This window comes from Lepidochelys olivacea (genome assembly GCF_965140295.1).
Source record: "Lepidochelys olivacea isolate rLepOli2 genome assembly, chromosome: 3".
NCBI lineage: Eukaryota > Metazoa > Chordata > Testudines > Cheloniidae > Lepidochelys > Lepidochelys olivacea.
This window is the reverse complement of record NC_140413.1, coordinates 75,741,884-75,759,491: the sequence shown is the minus strand read 5'-3', so window position 1 is coordinate 75,759,491 and position 17,608 is coordinate 75,741,884. Positions and strand designations below refer to the sequence as shown.

The 17,608-nt window shown below is 40.8% G+C and overlaps 1 long non-coding RNA gene across 2 annotated transcripts in view; it reads left to right on the top strand.

Moving 5' to 3' along the window:
• LOC311518562 overlaps positions 1–17,374 on the top strand; it is a 61,212-nt gene extending 43,838 nt beyond the window's left edge. The window contains exon 4 of one of the 2 annotated variants that reach the window (XR_014711021.1): positions 17,292–17,374. This is a non-coding gene — a long non-coding RNA (uncharacterized lncRNA). Of the gene's footprint in view, positions 1–4,577; positions 4,666–17,291 lie in introns of those variants that run through there. The other variant, XR_014711022.1, reaches the window with a different exon arrangement.
• The last annotated feature ends 234 nt before the right edge of the window (positions 17,375–17,608 follow it).

Below are 17,608 nucleotides of genomic sequence, written 5' to 3'. Positions count from 1 at the left end.
TTACAGCCAAGAGCATAATGCTTCACCTTTAAACAATAAGGGGGAGATTTCAAAGGGTAGTTAGGCACCTGTCACTCCTTTTTACTTTTGAAAATCTTCCTGAAAGCATCAAAAATTCCAGATTTTTGATCAATATAAAAAAGAAGCAGTATTTAAACTCAAAGCATGGCTGCATAACTGTAAATAACAATTGTTACAAGAATGTTATGATTCTTGAAGGAGTTAAAATGTTGCTAGTTTGAAAGTGTTCTGATCCACAGATTTAAAATTAGTCTTATGAGTGTCTCATATAGAACAACTCAATCTCCTATATAGTCTACCAAGACTTCATCAATTAATATCTTGCTTCTTTTTAAACTTGATGTTTCCCAAAATACGTTGAAGTTCAAAAAGCAATGAAAAATGAATTAGACAATTACAGGTGTTATAATTTTACTTGATTCTGAATTTAGAAAACTGACACCTTTTTAGACTTAAGGTATACTAAGCAGTGATTATGTTCTGCTATAAACAGAGATGAATAAAAAATGAACAATAACCAATTGGAGGTTCACAGTACATTGTGAGAACCCTTCGATGTATATTATCTTAAGACTTTTGTATTTGTCAGCAAAATATACTTTTTAAAGCTTCAAAGCAGTGGTCTTTGGGGAACCTGTATTTATTGCTTCTGAACATTAAAAAGCTTTTATAATGTGCTGCTGGCTAGGGCAGGATAGTTGGGTACCGCCTTAGTGCCTTGGGAATTGATGCTAGTTGTCTTCTAATGAGAAAGGCACTGAAACTCAGCACCTATGTCAAGGTGGAGTCCCTGCTGAGAAAATGACACCAAGGGAGAAAAAAGCTCCTCTTCTGGTAAGGTGCATGAATATAAAGAGACGTATAATTGGATTTCCTTAAAGACTTGGACAACTAACACTCTTTACAACTCTTCACATTGAAAGAAAGTTCTTTTCAATTCTATTAGTTCTCCAGCCTACATTTTTTAGAAAGTAAGATGTGCGGCTTCTGAAGGAAACCAGGAACAATGAGGTGAGCAGTATTTGCATTCACAAGTTATTCTGTGTTGGCACATTGTCATCTTTTGTTGAAATATCACAACTTTTCAAAAGAAATTCTTTGAAGCTAAAGAATTACATTTCATCATGTTTTCTGAAAAGTTATATTGAATACACACTTTGAAATGACAAAGCGAGATCTGACTGCCCTTTAGCATTGGTTTGTCACATAAGGTGCCTCTGTTCAAATCAAGGTTGTTGTGTTTCTCTTATCTTCAGATCATTGTATACAGTCGTCCATATTCACACTGCTGCCACCACTACATTTAGTTTGGAAACATATGACACATTCTGTTTGGAAAATGATCAAGAGTGAACTAATAAAGGCATTGAATTTAAATATTGATCTCTATGTTAAATGGTTCCTCATCATCAAAGTTGAAGTCAGCACAAATACACGTTCCCTAAAGCAGCTGGTACCATACCAGATTAACAGTTAAAAAAAAAGTCTTCAGAATGTTATGCTCAGACTTCTGGGCTATCTAACAAGTTAAGCATATCATCAACCTTATAAAACAAAGCAATAGACTGTAATGTAAGGAGGAGCTGAGAAAACCCTCCAGTCAACACAATCAGGCAAATCTAAAGCCAACACAAATTGCAATGATAACAGACAAGCAGCATTAAAACAGACTTTAAAAAGTTGTCATTTCACCAATGTCCTTACCTGTATCTTATGAACATCTCAATCTTTTCAGCTGGCTACAGTACAGTTGCTTTACTGTGATAGACATCACTACATTAAAAGGATATGACCAACCTATTTTTAATACAATTTAAATTAGTTTTGTATGTGCTGATTAGATAATAATCTTTTGGAAACGTCACAGAAAAAAACACCTTGTTCCAGAAATACTTTTCCACCATGTTTCCCGCCCCCGCCCCCTCCCCCCCCCAGCTGGCTTTTTTGTTGGAGGGGCATTCAAGAGGGCTGTGTTGTCAGCACAGAATATTTATTTAAAACCAACACATTTGCTGTCAAGAGAAAACAAGGGTGGAGAAAAAAGCCTATCAAGCTCAATGGCCTAATGCATCATCAAAGATGTAAAGGGCAGTTTAATTGTCTTGTTTCTCTCTCCTCTTATGTTTTATGTGGTGGTTCCGCTAGCAAATGGATTGTTTTCATGTTGTTGTATTGCTGCCTTACATGCTCACACTTCACTTTAAGGCTAGGGTAAGTTGCTGCCTTGCATATTGGAAGCTGCTGGATGACATAGTGGTATGGCACTTGCCTACAGGCCAAGAAGGGCTGGGTTCAAATGTCCAAGATACTATGCTTGAGGGATTGAAAATTATCACTGACCATTTTAAAATCAAGACTGGATGTTGCCTAAAAGATATACTGTAGGAATTATTTTGGGGACGTTCTACGGCCTGTAGATATAGGAGGTCAGATTAGATGATCACAGTGGTCCTTTCTGGCCTTGGAATCAATGAATCTAGGGAAAGGATGGTTTTGCAACTAACACAGAAATCTCAGAATCACGAAATCTGGGTTCTATACCAGATTCTTCCACAGACGTCCTCTGCATGACTGTAGGCAAATAGTTCACCTCTCTATGATCTTGTTTTCCCATTAGTAAAATAGGAACAATAGTACATCCTCAAGTCACTGTGAGCCTGAATTCTTCAACATTAGGAACGTGCTTTAAGATCCTTGGATAGAAGGTAGTATATATGTGCAAAGTGGTGGTGTTATTTTATTATCATAGGGCCAAATCCCGAATTCCTTACTCAGGTTTTTAACTCCATCTTTACTTAGGCAGAATGGCCATTGAAGTAAACTATGAAATAGGAACTGTGTGAGGACTTCAGGAGTCAGCCCGGCATTTGCCAATTATGCATTAAAGGTCTGTGACTACTGTGATCTTTGGCTACACTCCTTTCAAAGAACACACCTGAGGTCCTGAATAAACTGGTTGATTAGGTATCTGCAAAAAGTTCTGCCTAAAAATATTGTCATTCAGTGGAATGAAAATTGGCCATGGTGAATGCCAAGTCTTAATGAGAGGTTTTTGTACAGTTTCTATCTGCCTCTGTTTGAAAGATGACGATATGGATTGTCTTGCGGTTAAAGAATTGGACTTGGACTCAGGAGCTCTGGGTTTGGTTCTTGATTCTATGAAAGACTTCCTATGTAACCTTGCAAAAATAATTTAGGGCCAGATTTTTAAATGCTTTTAGGTGCCTAAATTTCAGAGGGAGTTAGGCATCTAAGTACCTTTTAAAATCTTGCTTGTAGTCCCCCATTGACTTCAACTGGCATTGGATCAGTCCCTCAATTTCTCTTGTTTCAGTTCCTCATCTGTAAAATGTGGATAATAATATTCTACCACATGGATTTTGCAAGTATAAATCCAAAAATATAGTACTTGGGATGTGCATATATAACATGGTGTTTGGGGACATATAAATACATATATAGATCTGCTAGGGAAATATCCAATGCAATAATTGAGAAGGAATTATCTCAGATCAACTAAAAAGAGAGAGTGCTGTATTTTTGTCTTACCAAAACAAAACAAAACACACCAATGAAATGGAATTCAATTGGATTTTATTCCAATTAAATGAGAAAATCTGCAGATTTTGTATTTCGCTAACATGATTTGCTGAGAGAGAGAAGGCTTATACCTATAGTTGCTTTTGCTGCCGTACAGTTTACAAAGGATGAGTTAGAAAGGTCTGCGATGTTGTGTCCAAATTGGTTGAATTAAATCCACTGCCATTGTTTAATAACAACAGAAAAGGTTGTACTTGAAACAGCTTAAATCCTAGAAAAATGATGCTGTGGGTGCCATAGTCCTATAAGGGAAGTCAGTGCTAAAATATATGAAACAGAATTTACTTGAGAGTTAGGAATGAATGTGTGTGATCCACTGCTGTCATTTTTCTTAAGAATCAGCTGTGGAAACAGATGGTTTGAAGAAACTGGCTCGAAATTTTATTTCAGTGTTCTGGATGGATGTTAGAAATCATGTTAATTTTAAAATCAGTGGAAGAAAATGTGTAAATATTATGATTTGTGATCACAGTCTTGGTTACTCTATTTCATTCTCTTAGAGATTTTATTTCTGATATTGCAACTTTGAGTCAAATTAATTAATAAGCCTGCTGTGCTGAGACATTCTGAAATCTCCCATTAAACTTTCTTCCCACATGGTATGGAGAGCAGGACAGCTTGTGCATCTTGGAGCTCAGTTCAATCATTACACTTATTTTCTTTTGGGTATTAATGATTCAGATGAGCTGAAAACTCCTTGCAATTTTTATTTGTTATTTATGCCAGGTCACTAATACATATTTCCTCTATCATAGCTAATGCGATGGATCACAGATGACATTGTCTGCTGAGGCTCTCTGTAGGATCTATTAATTTGGATTTGAAATACTGTATTTTTTCTGAAAACTTGTTTTAATTCTTATTTTACCATAAAATTTCACTCTGTTGCCTATTAGCTTACATTCACGAGGACTTTACTTTTTGCTTCTTTAAAATAGCCTTTGTTGTTTCTAAAGGTGAGGACCTCTAAGAGGAGGAGCAGTTACCAATCACCATTCTGAGTTCTGCTGAAGAGGAACAATTGGAGCCATCCTCTTCTGATATGACATGGTAGGCACATTAGCAGTACCTTGAGGTCCACTGTGTCAAAGGCTGCAGAGAGGAGCATACAGATCCTTCCTGTGTCCGTGTCCATGAGGAAGTTGTATTTTAGTGCCACTACAGACATCTCTGTACCATACCTGGTCTGACCCCTGAATTAGGATGGTAGTTGGAGAGATCTTCAGGGTCTAGTTGCGGTTTCTTGAGGACTAACTATTCAGTTTTTCAAGAAGGTTGGTAAACTTCATCAGACCTTTTGAGATTTTGTTAGCCAAAATGAGGGTAAGTAACAAGTCATTCTCTGTCTCTGGCATTTGTTCTGTCTTGCGTGCCAAAAGAATAAAATTAATGAAAATGAATAAAATAATACTCTTCTATAACGATTTGTCTCACCTAACTTTTAAATAATTCTTCATTTTTGTGCATGTGATTGAGGAGAGGTTGAGACAATTTCTAGCTCAGTGGCAGGTGACGTGATTTTTTTCACTTTTCAGCACTCATGTCCTGGTCTTTTTCACTATTAATACATTTGTTAAATGAGTAGTAGACCTTGAAAACCAGTGTTCTTTGATTGTACCATAAATGTCAACACTTCCGTTCATTCATATTTTTAGACTGAATCACAGTGCCTACAAATGCTTCTGAGTCGTAAGCTGTACTTACAAGCTTTGGACTGCTTTATTTTACTTCATGTCAGTGCTCATTTGACAAACTTGACCACGAACTCTTATTTGCACTTGATTCCTATGTCAGATGTTACCTGCACACCCTAATCAACATCTCATATAAATCATTCAGTCAATCCTAATATAAAATCTTGACTCACAAAAGACACATTATTATTTCTAGTTTCTTGGCATCTTCATTTTTTTAATCCACTACTTAGTAAACAAAACAGTTGATGGTTGAGGTTGAGCATCGTGAAATATGGACTTCCCTTAGGCAACTTGTTAACTATATACACAGACTTAATTTTCCATTGAATATTATTGCCCTCTTGTTTTGCCTGCTGCTCACTATCAGTCTTTCTTGCTGCATTAATAAACTCTAACATGATGTAATATCTCAGGGTCAGATTCTGATACCCTTATTCATGTTGAGGAGTACCTTACTTCTCAAATAGTCCAGCTGAAATCTGGCCTTTAGGTTAACAGCTGTGGAGTCATCTTCAATTCTTCCCTCTCTTTCTTACATACATCCAGTTTGTCACCAAGTCCTGCTGCTTCTTCCTCTACAACATTTTGAAAACCCAACCCTTCTTTTCTGTCCAGATGAACAAAATAGATATCTAGGTCCTGGTCATCTCCTACCTTGATTTCTGCAACCTTCACCTTTCTGAAACCCTATCCTCCCAGCTCCTATCTTCCCTGGGCAATACACTGCTGCTAAAATTATTGTTCTTTTGTTAATCAAACCACATCACTCCCCTCTTTAAATCCCTCCATTGGCTCCACCTTACCCATTGTACCAATTAAAGCTTTTTTCATTCTCACCTTCAAGGCCCTACATAAATCCAGGGCAACCTACATTATATATTAGATCTCATTTCTTATAATGTTCTCTTTTAGCCTTTTGTTCTGCCAGTGATACCAGTCTGTAGGCCATCTTCATGTCTTATTCCATGCCATCCCCTTAGTCCCATTCTGCATATCTTCAGTTCTCCAAGACTACTTCTTCTTATTTAAAACTCTACTAAAGGCTTACTTTTTAAGTCAAACTGTCATGGACACATTAAAATAGTATGGATTTATGCTTGGGAGCCTATTTTCTATCTGCAATGCATCTAACACAGCATGGGCACTGTATAAATATTATTAATAATAATAATAACAACATTGTTACCTTAAAATACCTTTTTTGGTCCTTAATACTGAAAGAACATACATGGAGCCATTATAATATTTAGACAAGTCATAGATTCACAGAATAAAATCCTAGCCCCATTGAAGTCAATGGGGTCAGAATTTCATCCATATATTTTCAGGTCAAAAGGAATGTGATGGGGTGGACTAGACCCAGAGGCTCCCTGCTGGAGGCCTCAGTGTGCTGTCACACCCATCCCAGGAAAAGAGTAGTAGAGAAGTCCTCCAGGTTGCCAAGAGTGGCTGCGGGGAAAGCAGCCAATTGGAGAGAGGCTGCAGAGAGCAGCCAATCAGGGCCCAGGAGGGCATATAAAAGGAGCTGAAAGGCCAGAGTCACTCAGTTGATGCTTGGAGTCTGAGGAGTGAAAAAGGTGCTCTTAGTGGGTTGAAAGACTGCAGCACCATAGACAGCTTAGTGCTGGCAAGGACTGGAGGAATGAGAAAGAGCTCCTGGTTGGCTGCTGGGCCTGAACATAGAAAAGCTCTGAGGTAAGGGTGAAGCATTTGTGAAGGCTGGGGCCATCGGGAAGTGGTTCAGGGAACTGAAAGCAGTTTAGTTAAGGGGACATGGCAGTATGTGGTTGCTATTCTTAGGGTCCCTGGACTGGGACCCAGAGTAGTGGGTGGGCCCAAGTCTACTCTATAAGCCACTGGGGATGTGGCCTACAATTGGACAGTGATAGACCCCTAAAAGGGGATCTGAACTATTAAGAGGCCCAGCTTGGGCCAGAACAAACCAGAGTGGGCAAAGAATCTCTGGGGAGGAAGCTCAGGGACATCACCAAGAGCGCTTAAAAACTTTATTGGAGTAAAACCCAGAAGGGGTCTGTTTGAGTTGTGTTCCATATTGATTTTGTGTGATTTGGCCAGAGGGATGAGTCACTAGAAACTGCCAGAGAAACTGCCAGAAGGGGTCACCACAGACTGAAAGAGGTGCACATCCAAGTAAGGGGGCACTCACGAGAGGTATCATTATGATAATTTAGTCTGACCTCCTTCATAACTCAAGACCTACTGCACAACATAGTCTAACATCCAGTTAGACCTCCTATATAACACAATTATACGGGGAGACTTTGGCAAACCAGTAAAATGCCTGAAACCACTAAGGCTTATTGCTAAAAGCAGCCAAGTCAGCAGACTTAGCTTAACCAAGACAGGAGGGGAGCGGTTTTTTGGGTGCCACAGAAAGGGCAGCTTGACCCCTGCATCCTTCCTGAAAAGAATTGTGTTGAAGTTGCTGATACATGCATCTTAGAGTAAGATGTGCCCCAGGAATGTCTATTGGGGCCTTAAGGCTGCAAACTCTGGAAAAACCCGCACCTGGTTAATTGATAATCAGAAGGAGCCTCTTGCTTGCCCATTGGAACTGCTTGCTTAACAAGCTTTCTTTAAGGGACATGTCATTCTATTACTAATGTATAAATAAGGGGGAAAAGTTTGAGGTGGTGGGACTCTTCAGGACTGGACTCTCCCTCTGGATGCATCTTGTGTTCCCCACTAGCAGACGAGCTGCCGCTGTGCTACTAGAGAGCCACACTCAGCTTTGGTAATTATCAAGGGTTGGGGGTGTTTTACTAACCTGTTGCAGACATATGTATAAGTGATTGAGACTAAGTAAAGTTTAGCTTTAAGTGAAAGCACTCTTGTGTTGTCCTGTCTGTGCCAGCCATCTATCGGTTGGACGGCCGTGTCTCCCCTGATTTATTTCCTGACACCACCTCACACAGAGTAAAAGCTACCAAGAGCTTTGGGTCGAAAGAACCCCCGGTAACAAATTACTAAAACTAGTTTTACTGACTACTTGGCAAAGCCTGAAAATCATTTCGTATACATTTTGTAGAACGTTTATTAGCTTATATGTTTTTGTTAGTGAGAAAATGCAGGGATGTTTATAAGAACATGAGAATGGCCATAGTGGTCACACCCACTGTCCATCTAGCCTAATATCCTGACTTCTGACAGTGGCCAGTGCAGGTGCTTCAGGGGGAATGAACAGAATAGGGTAATTTTGTGTTATCCACCCCAGTCAGCCAGTGCCAGCTACTGACAGTTTGTAGTTTAGGGACACACAGAGCATGAGGTTGCACCCTGACCATTTGGTTAATAGCCATTGATGGACCTATCCTCGATGAACTTATTTAATTAGTTTTTGAATCCAGTTATACTTTCGGCCTGCACAATATCCCATGACAATGAGTTCCATAGATTGACTGTGCATTGCATGAAGTACTTCCTTTTGTTTGTTTTAAACCTGCTGCCTATTAACTTCATTAGGTGACCCCTAGTTCTTGTGTTATGTGGAGGAGTAAATCACACTTGTTCTCCACACCATTCATGATATTCTAGACCTCTTATCATATCCCCTTCCCTGTCCTCTCTTTTCTAAGATGAACAGCCCTAATATTTTTAGTTTCTTCTCATATGGAAGCTATCCCATACCCCAATCATTTTTGTTGTCCTTTTCTGAACCTTTTCTAGTTCCAAAATACCCTTTTTGGGATGGGTGACCAGAACTACACACAGTGTTGAAGGTGTGGGCGTACCATGGAGTTATGTAGTGGCATTATGATATTTTCTGTCTTATTATCTATCCCTTTCCTAATGGTTCCTAACATTGCTAGTTTTTTTTGACTGCCACTGCACATTGAATAGATGTTTTCAGAAAATTATCCACGATGACTCCAAGATCTTTCTTGAGTGGTAACAACTAATTTAGACCCCATCATTTTATATGTATCGTTGGGATTTTTTCCCCAATGTGAATTACTTTACATTTGTCAACTTTGAATTTCATCTACCATTTTGTTGCCCAATCACGCACTTTTGTGAGATCCCTATGAAACTCTTTGCAGTCAGCTTTGGACTTAACCCTCTTGAGTAATTTTGTAGAGTCTGTAAATTGTGCCACCTTATAGTTAATCCCTTTTCCAGATCATTTATGAATATGTTGAACAGCACAGGTCCCAGTACAGATCCTTGAGGGATCCTACTATTTATCTTTTTCCATTCTGAAAAGTGACCATTTATTCCTACCCTTTGAGGTCTATCTTTTAACCAGTTATGATCCATGAAAGGACTTTCTCTCTTATCCCATGATTGCTTAGTTTGCTTAAGAGCCATTGGTGAGGGACCTTGTCAAAGGTTTTCTGAAAGTCCAAGTACATTATATCCACGGGATCATCCTTGTCTACCATGACATACCCATGGTACAATCCAGATTAATGCATAGCTGTGTCACCCTTCCCTCTAACCTGCTGTGCCCTTTATATTTCTTTGTCCTCCAGTCAGGACAGCTCACAAATAGCCTCCTGCATGCAAGTCACTGCCAGCTGTGTGTGTGTGTGCTGCAGCCAGCAGCCACACCTTGTTTATATTGTAGGGTAACTCCAACACTTCCCCAGAAATGTATGCCCTGTACTGCCCAGCCCTCTCCTGAACAATACAAGCTCATTTAAAGTCTGTCATTTTATTTATAGAAACTATCTGCACACATCTGATTATCCCAAATGGAGTTTCCCAAACTCTTCAATTCAAACACAATGGATTAGATAAAACAGTAAAACAAGTTTATTAACTACAAAGAAAGATTTTAAATGAACTCAAGTAATAAGGCATAAGTCTGAAATGGTTGCAAGAAAAATAAAGATAAAATACAACCGGTGCCTAACTTAGCAAACTATGTTAAATTCAAAGCAAATTTTTTCTCACCACATGCTCTCAGCAATCTTTTCGGCCAGACTTCTTAGGCCAGGACCTCTTCTTCTGTTTATGGCTGCTTCTTTGTCCCTTCTCGTGCAGTGAATCAATGGAAGGAGAGAGAGGGTGGCTTGGGGTGTCTGCCCCTTCTCTTATAGTCCTGTCCCCACCTTTGTAAAAGCATTTCCATCTGGGAACAAGGCAACACAGTCTATGTGAAGGGAAGTCCATGCTGTTTCTTTGTTAAGATGTAGATTTTTTTTTTTTTGCTCCTGCACCGTTTTGTGCCAAAGAATGTCCACTTAGCAAGTAACGACACATTAGCCTTGTTTTACACCTGGCTGAGGCATCAGTTTGTCCTTTGTTTCTGAGGAACTTTTCTGGAAAACATACACTTAGTCATGATCTCAGCTTATGTTTATAACTTCACATGTAACACTGCTACATGCATTTTGCCATGATATTACTGAGTTTTTAAATTATATCTCAGAAGGTATACGTTGTACAAAGATTACAATAGTATGTAAGGTGTGGACACAGGTACATTCTGTCACATCTACATGTTTGTTGACAACCTCAAAGAATTCTAATAGACTGGTGAGGCATGATTTCCCTTTACAAAAGTCATGTTGACACTTCCCCCAAGATATCATGTTTATCTATGTGTTCAATAATTCTGTTCTTTACTATAATTTCTACCAATTTGACTAGTACTGAAGTCAGGTTTACTGGCTTGTAATTGTCTGGATCACCTCCGGAGTCTTTTTAAAAAATCAGTGTTACACTAGCTGATTTACATTAGCTACTCAGAGGTTTATGCTCCTTTCTATTTTCCTCACTAAGGTTTGACTTCTAATTTTTAAAGGATGCCTTTTTGCCTATTTTACTGTTCTGTTTAGCCATGGTGGCAATTTTTTGGTTCTGTTAGTGTTTGGTTTTGGTTTGTGGTGTACATTTAGTTTGAGACTCTATTATGCTGTTTTTACTAGTTCATGCAGTTTGCAGGCATTTCACCTTAGACTGTTACTTGTAATTTCCGTTTAACTAGCTTCTACATTTTTGTGTAGTTCCCCTTTTTGAAGTTAAACGCTACTGTGGTAGGTTTCTTTGGCATTTCCCTCCCCTATGAGGATGTTAAATTTAATTGCATTATGGTTGCTATTACCAAGGAGTTCAGCTATATACACCTTGCTTTCAATTCAGATTAGTCAGTTTATTTCAAGCTTCTGCATATCCTTTCCCTTATGTGCAATGAATGTTTCAGTGGGCTGGGATTTCTAAAGAGATTGCACCTCAGGAGTTAGAGAGGTCTAGGAAGTAGAGTTGATTGTCAGTTGTGATATCAGGTGCTTTGTTTGATAGTGAGAGTCTTAAAATAGACTAGGGATGGAGCCATTAGGGGGATTGTATCCTGGGTGCATCAGAATCCAGAAGTAGAAATGTGAGCTTGTATACAATCCTGATAATCCTCAACAGACAGTGTGGTCAGCATTTGCATCTGCAATAATTCTTTGACAAAGTCTTGATACAGAATTACAACAATTCCACTGCAGTAAAACTGCCTCACATCCCAGTGACTAATGTACAACAGCATGTATGAATGATGCCATTCTTTTCAAAGCCTCCTGGAGAACTCTCCAGACGTCTCCTATTTCCTCTACTTCTCTGATGAAGTAGCACAAAAGAAAAGACAAAGAGCTCTTTTCACAATTGCATTCAGTTTCTATACACTTAGCTTAGTAGGTTTCCTTCAGAGCTCTCATGCCATGTTGATTATTGCATTTGATAATGCAGACTTGCATCTCTAGGACATGAAGGCCATATCCTTCCACCATTTTGCATGAGCAACTCCCATGGAACCCAGTGGGAGTTTGGAATAAAATCAGTGGCAGGATATGATCTTAAGAGTGTCTTCAGTTTTGTGTAGTGCTTCAGACATTACTCCCAATCTTTCTATAGCAACAACTCTCATTGTCTATCTCATCACAGTTTACAACCATATGTCTCTGTTGGCAGGAAAAACTGGACATCAGTTTGAGCAGCATGCTCTCCCTGAACACTAAATTGATTATCTTCCCATCAGTGCATTAGAGAGTTACTTCCTAGATAAATCGTAGCATTAATGAGAATTGCACGTGAACAAATCCCTTATACACCGATGGGAGAATAGACCCTGTATACATGTTTCCTACCTTAGTCCACTACTTGTTTTGGTCCCAAAGAAATTTCCATTCTTGAATATCTCAGATAGCAGCATAAAGTGCCTCTGTTTTGTCTTCTTGCCACTGTGCATTCTGCTATCCCTCTGTTATCCCAAAAGGTGGATCCCAGATTCTAATATAGGATTTGCATAATACAGACAGCAAAAAGAATAACATCAGCTAGATCTTGTTACAGCTTCCTCCTTATGTTGTTCCTTCCTCCTGTTGCTTTGGTTTCCATGGGAGATCTTCCTCATGTCATAGAATAAATAAGCACCATGAAACTTTTCTTGCATACTGCTTTAGCAGCAAGGTACTCAGAGCTAAATTTTAGCCTCAGATATGCTTCCACAACTGTGTTTTAACTTCAGGGGAGTTGCATACACATATCTAAGGACAAAATTTACCTTTTACTGTGTATATAATTAGAGATAGCAACAGAATTATCTTTGTAAAGAAAACTATAAACCAGGTGTTCACATAAGACACACCATTTGGGCATTAAGAGGAGGAGTTGCTGATTGTGTGTGCTACACATTGTATGGTGATATTAAAAAGATTTCACCACACAATGTGCATGAGATCATGACACAAAGGAAAGTCAGTCAAGTGTTGCATGTCATTCCTTCAGACAATTTACATTTGTAAGCAGGGTCTGGATGAGCTCTCCCCTGACATCTAGAGACCCACTTGGGCAGAAGACTTCAGGAGAAGTCCATATTTGCATTTACACACTTACTCTGCCTAGTTGTTTGGCTGACAGACATGCTTTGCTAAAGTGATCAGTTTTGGCTTTGGATTGCAATTCTTGGCCTTTTGGTTAAGATCAAGTATAGTATCTAAGAACACCTTGAAGAAAACCCACTGAGATGCTGATGTAGGGAGGTCTTGCATTTTGAGGACTGCATCCTGGGACATGAGAGCCAGGACAAACATCGACTCACACACTTTTCAACAGAAGGATATCACAAGGAGAATCTTTTCCACCTCTTCCATTTCCCAAGATGATCCTCATATCTGATGGTGCTCCTGTTATTCCAAATGCCATCCCAGAAGGTAACACCAGCAGAAGGACCAGCATCTCCTTGAAACCCCCTGGTGGGGCCTCAACACCGCACCATATGCTTTCCTTGCTGAACCTCTTGATATTACTCTCCCAGATCAAGGAGAACTGTCTAGCGAGACCATTGAAGCCCATCCAGTGCACAGAGAAGAAGGGAGAATGATTACATCTACAGTATCCCCTCCCTAAGGACAAGCTCCTCTACCTTTTCTGCTATCTGGTCTGAGGATTCCAATGCCTTGGTGGTCTTAACAGACATTTGAAGAGAATACATAGCAAGCAGATTGCCTTATAGACTTTAAGGTCAGAAGGGACCATTATGATCGTCTAGTCTGATCTTCTGCACAACACAGGGCACAGAATCTCACCCATCCACTCCTGTAACAAACCCCTGACCTATGTCTGAGCTATTGAAGTCCTCAACTCATGGCTTAAAAACTTCAAGGTGCAGAGAATCCTCCAGCAAGTGACCCGTGCCCCAAGCTGCAGAGGAAGGCAAAAAACCGCCAGGGCCTCTGCCAATCTGCCCTGGAGGAAAATTCCTTCCAGACCCCAAATATGGCAATCAGCTAAACTCTGAGCATGTGGGCAAGACTCACCAGTCAGACACCCAGGAAAATTCTCTGTAGTAACTCAGATCCCACTCTATCCAGCATCCCATCACAGGCCATTGGGCATATTTACCACTAATAGTCAAAGATCAATTAATTGCGAAAATTAGGCTATCCCATCATACCATCCCCTCCATAAATGTATCAAGCTTAGTCTTGAAGCCAGATATGTCGTTTGCCTCCACTGCTTCCTTTGGAAGGCTATTCCAGAACTTCACTCCTCTAATGGTTATAAACCTTCGTCTAATTTCAAGTCTAAACTTCCTGATGGCCAGTTTATATCCATTTATTCTAGGCCATCTGACACATGCCTTTTGAAACACAGAAGAAATGTTAAGTTGCATCAAGTTATCTGCAAAGGGCATCTTGCACCAGAAGGGGCCAACTCTAGCAGACTCTCTTACCACCATTGCACCCCTGCTTGGAATGCAGAAATGCTGCATGCCCCAGCTCTGGCTTTCAACTCATCTGCACTCCTCCTATTGTGTCCCAGACAACTCCCTCAAAGCCACAACAAGAAAACATGGTCCAACAATTTACTGCTGAAAGGACTACCCCTCTCCCTGGGACCACTGAACAGGATGTTATGATTGAAAGGATAAATGTTGACTCAAAGATCTCTAAACAGGACCCCACCAATAGAAGGACTGGTGCCCCCTCACAGACTACACAAGGTAATTCCCTCTCCAAACAGAGCATAGAATGTCCAGCATGACCCCATCAGAACAGTCAGCACCTCTCCACAGATAACTTGTGGGATCCTGCCACAAGGAGGGCTAGCACCACCTCGCAGGTCATACAGAGGGACCTTGCCAATGGAGACGCTATCTCCATTGCGAGGATCACGCAACAGGACCTCATCCTTAGACTGACCAGCACAGCTTCCAAGACCACCCAATGGGACCTCGTCCCCAGGAGATCTCACACTATATATGAGAGACCAACCAGATAGACCTCATTCACAGAAGGACCAGCACCATGCCAGAAACTCCCGAGCAAGCCCACATCCTTAAAAGGACCAATGCCTCAAAGACTGTCCTTCCTAAAAGGACCAGTGCTGCTGCAAAGACTGTAAGGGAGGATCCTGTCACCAGGGGTATCAGCATCATACCTGAGAGCTCACCTCAAAATCTGGTGCCATGCAATCCTGTGCTCTGGGAGGAAAAGAGGCCACAGGCTAATCCCATAATAATCTTATAGCCTATGCCTGCTGTAATGGAGAAGCCAGAAGAAGGAGCAGCATCTTAGATGGCAAGCTTGGATGGGGAGGAGTTGGCAAGGACAGACTCCTTCAATGACTTTGACCTCCTTGTAGACAGTCACTGAAGACTTGTCTGCCGAAATTGCATTGGGGGAGGGATGGAATCAGGAGAGCACACTGACTTCTCATAGAATCCATGTGTCTAGCTATAACTACTACAGCAGGGAAGCCATGAGAAGAAATACCAATCGCTACTATAATCTGGCGGCAGCATCTTGGATTGAAGCTATACCAATCAAACTGCTCTATGACTTTCAGGGAAATCCTCAATGGGCCTTCCTCATACTGTGTCATCCCGTCTGAAAGACTATTCTTGCACTTCAAGGATGTGTTCAACTGTGTAGTCCAGAATGATACATAGAATCCAGGATGCCTTCATCATCTGTCCTGGCTGAGGTAAGAAGGGAAGCTGGAAGAAGGCTTTACACCATAGGAAATAATGACCATACTCATGAAGACAAAAACCACAGACCCAGGAAAAGATGGCATTAGCTATGATCTCCTGAAAAAACAAGATCCCAGTTGCCTAACTGCTATCTTCAAGTGCAAACAGTTCTGCCATACTCCCAGCTCATGGAAGAAGTCTCACTGTACTCATCAGCAAGAAAGTCAAGTGAGACAACCCCAGTAACTGGAGACACCTCTCTCTGATCCATCAGGTACAAACTGTATGCCAGGTGCATTGCGGCTAGCATTACAGACTGGTCAGTGAATAGAGGGTCCATCAGGCCATCCAGAAGGGCTTCATGTCATGCAAAGCCTGCTACGAACATAACTTTGTCCTTCAAACTGCCATTGACACCGACAGGAGGGCATGGAGGAAATGTGCCATGGACTAATTTGATCTGGCTAATGCATTTAGTTCCATGCCCAGTCAGCACATTTTTTGCCATGCTTTGAGAGTATGGGAAGCCTGAAAATTTCCTTCAGCTGGTCCAGGAACTTCACAAAGACTGCACCACCACCATCCGCTCCATGGAAGGGGAGACCCCTGAAATCCCAATCCATAGTGATGCGAAGCAAGGCTGCGCACTCAGCTCCACCGTCTTCAAATTAGCCATGGAGCCACTCATTCAAGCTATCACCGGTGGTCCCTTACATTTAAATGGTCTAAGATTTAATATATTTTTTTTAAATTGAATGCAGGGGTAATGAAATGTTTTCCTTATTGTATGAGTAAAGGGCAGCAGAACTGTACTTAGCATGCCCTGATTGAGGAGGTCACCCTCAACTGAACCTCACTTGCTAAGCAGGGGGTACAGATGCCAAAGCCCACTGAGGCTGAAAGGAAGATGGGGACAGGTGTTTCTACCTGGATGGTGCGGACTCTGCCTAAAGAGTCCTAGTCACCATTTGACTCTCCCTTTTCCAGTGTTTAAAGACAGAGCTGATTGGATTCAATGGAGAGTCCTTGTTTGTGTTCAGTGATTACTAGAGCTGATATTCCTGAGAGACGTCTAGGGGCTAAGTCTTAGAGCTGGTGTGGGGACAGTTTTACAACAAAAGACAATGAAGAGGCAGCAGTGTGGGACCCTCAGAACGCAGCATTACAGAAGTGATGTGGCAAGCAGCAGCAGAGATGAGCAGTGGCAAAGATAACCATGAGCATTGAACGCATTGCTCAACCTTTCAGAGGTGGGAGGTTGATCCATGCAAATGCACCTTCGAACTCCAGGTCTTTGCTGACTAAGGACAACCAACTGTGATTGGGGTGCAGCAGAGGGCAAGGGGAGTGGCATGTTAAAGGAACGTTTGTTCGTCAGACTTTCATACTGCAAAGTGGGAAACTGAGGCAAAGGACACTGCCCAGCAGACTCTGGGTGGGTGTTTGCTTACAGTCATATGCTTTTGAATCATTATGGTGGCATTTGTCCAAATTAATACTGGGTTCCCTTTCACTTCTAATTAATGTTCTCTTTTGTTTATACACAGATTCAGCGCTTGTGAGTGGGGAAGTATTGCTTCTTTGGGGCATCCAGGGGTGGTAAGTTTTTTCCCAGGTTACTGGGTGGGGGCTCAAGCTGGTTTTGTTTTGTATTGTTAAAATGAACCCCTAGATATTGAACTTGACCCTTGTTGCTGACTCCACCTGGCAGAGGGATTACGCATTTTTGGAGATATAAACACAAGGCTATGTAACCTTTGGTACTGCATGATTTGCATAAATAGGTTCATATATTTTCAAAATTGACTTACGATGTTATGCTCAATCTGAGTGAAAGATGAGAAGGAAGAAAATCCTGCTCCAT